Here is a 2,373-nt window from a genome sequence, read left to right as displayed (position 1 = left end):
TAGAATTTACTAGCTGTTGCTGGACAGTGTTTCAGCTCCCAATTATTTTTTGCTATAAACACTCGTGCTCGTTTCTTCGCAGCTCCAAGTATGCACTTCTCCACCTCAATGCTTGGACTTAGCTGGCAGGGGAGAGACCGTGATCAGTGGCGTTTGATAATGCAGGTGCTGTTTTTGTGTTTTTTTGGGGGTGGGAGGTGGTTTCAGCACCGTATTTAGGGCATTTCGCCCTTTGGGATTGGAGATCTACCGTGGTGGTGGTTTCCCTGTCAGTTGAGGATTTAGTACTTGTCCCAGGAAAACGTCAAGTAAAAATGGCTGCAACCAACACCAGAGATCCAGGCCAGGGGGTGCGTAACACCGTTAGGGTGGCGGTGAAAGATAGTGAAGGAGGTGCACCCATCGACTGCACCTACTTCATTAAGAATTTTGTTTTTCCAAAATATACTTTATTCATAAAAATCTGGAAAGAAACACTGCAGCCTCACAGCTCCAGCGACCTGGGTTCAGTTCTGGGTACTGCCTGTGTGGAGTTTGCAAGTTCTCCCTGTGACCTCGTGGGTTTCCGCCGGGTGCTCTGGTTTCCTCCCACAGCCAAAGACTTGCAGGTTGATGGGTAAATTGGCCATTGTACATTGCCCCGAGTGTAGGTAGGTGGTCGCAGAATTGAGGGAAGGTGGGGATGTGGCAGGGAATATGGGATTAATGTAGGATTAGTGTAAATGGGTGGTTGGTGGTCAGCACAGACTCGGTGGGCCAAAGGGCCTGTTTTAGTGCTGTATCTCTCCATGACTCTATGACATTTCAAAAAGTGTGAAATAAATCAGTTTTCTTTAATAGAGGAGTGAGTTGCCTCACAACCCTTCCATTCCATTTTACCTGCCATGTACATTTTGCAGCAAAACCATATTTGGTGTATACAGCCTGAGGGGTTTCCCATGGGTCCAGTTCCTTAGTTCACTATGGCGGGAGGAACTTACACAATGGTCTTTCCCCATTGAGCCTTTGCAGCGGCTACCCCAAGCTTTAGTGTGTCCCTCAGCACGTAGTCCTGGACCTTGGAATGTGCCAGTCTGCAACAATCGGTCGTGGACAACTTTTTGCGCTGGAAGACCAGCAAGTTTCGGGCAGACCAAAGAGTGTCTTTCACCGAATTGATGGTCCTCCAGCAGCAGTTGATGTTTATCTCGCTGTGCATCCCTGGGAACAGCCCGTCGAGCACAGACTCCTGTGTTACAGAGCTGCTTGGGATGAACCTCAACAAAAACCGCTGCATCTCTTTCCACACCTGCTTTGCAAAGACACATTCCAGAAGGAGGTGGGCAACTGTCTCTTCCCCACCTACTCAGCAGAGATGACATCTGTTATTGAAGCAAAAAGCAGAACCGATCTGATGCACAACATGAAACCAGCAGCCAGAACATTATATGACTTGAAATTAGCCAAGGCAGTTGTGCAAAAGACAGTGAGACACTGCGCAAATAAACACTGGACAACATCACAAATGTAACAATGCTTTCAAAAGCAAATCTCCCGAGTATGCTCACACTCGTCAAGCAGAGGTGACTTTGCTGGCTCAGGCACGTTCGCAGGATGGAAGATGACACATTCCCAAGGGTATTCTGTATGCGGAGGTCGCCGGAGACAGAAGACCAGTTGGATGCCCAAAGCCTCACTTCAAGGATGCCTGCAAGCAGGACATGAAGGCCCGAAACATCGATTTTCACACATGGGAGACACTGGCCAACAACAGAGGGAAATGGTGATATTACCCCTGGACTGGTGTGTGCGTCACCATGACAATCAGTGACTATAGCAGCTTGACAGCAGGTGCCAACATGGAAAACAGCGACACCTGATAATCCCACCTCATATGTGTCACTTGTGGAAGAACCTGCCTCTCACAGATTGACCTCTTCAGCTATCGGACAAAGTGCACCATGGGAAACTATCCCATCACCAATGGATTTGCTGCACGTCCATCATCTCACGTAGAAGGAAGGATGACGACGACATCCACAACCAGGGCGGCCCATCGTGCCTGTGGCAGCTCTTTCATTTACTTTCAACTATTTATCGAAATTCCCTTTTCAACCTTACGATTGAGTCTCCTTCCACCATTCTCTCAGGCAATACATTCCAGACCAAAAACAACAACAACTTGTGTGTAAATTTGTAGAGCACCTTTAACGTAATACAGCGTCCCATGGCACTTCACAGGAGTGTCGGAAAGCAAAATTGGACCCCAAGCCACACAAGACCGTATTAGAGCAGATGGCCAAAAGCATGGTCACAGAAGTAGGCTTCCATGAGTGTTTTAAAGGAGGGAAGAGAGGTCGAGAGGCGGAGAGTTCAGGGAGGGAAATCTCAGGC

Source organism: Heterodontus francisci, unplaced genomic scaffold, assembly GCF_036365525.1.
Source record: "Heterodontus francisci isolate sHetFra1 unplaced genomic scaffold, sHetFra1.hap1 HAP1_SCAFFOLD_618, whole genome shotgun sequence".
In the NCBI taxonomy this organism is placed as follows: domain Eukaryota; kingdom Metazoa; phylum Chordata; class Chondrichthyes; order Heterodontiformes; family Heterodontidae; genus Heterodontus; species Heterodontus francisci.
The sequence above is the reverse complement of the archived record's forward strand: the minus strand, read 5'-3'. Positions refer to the sequence as shown.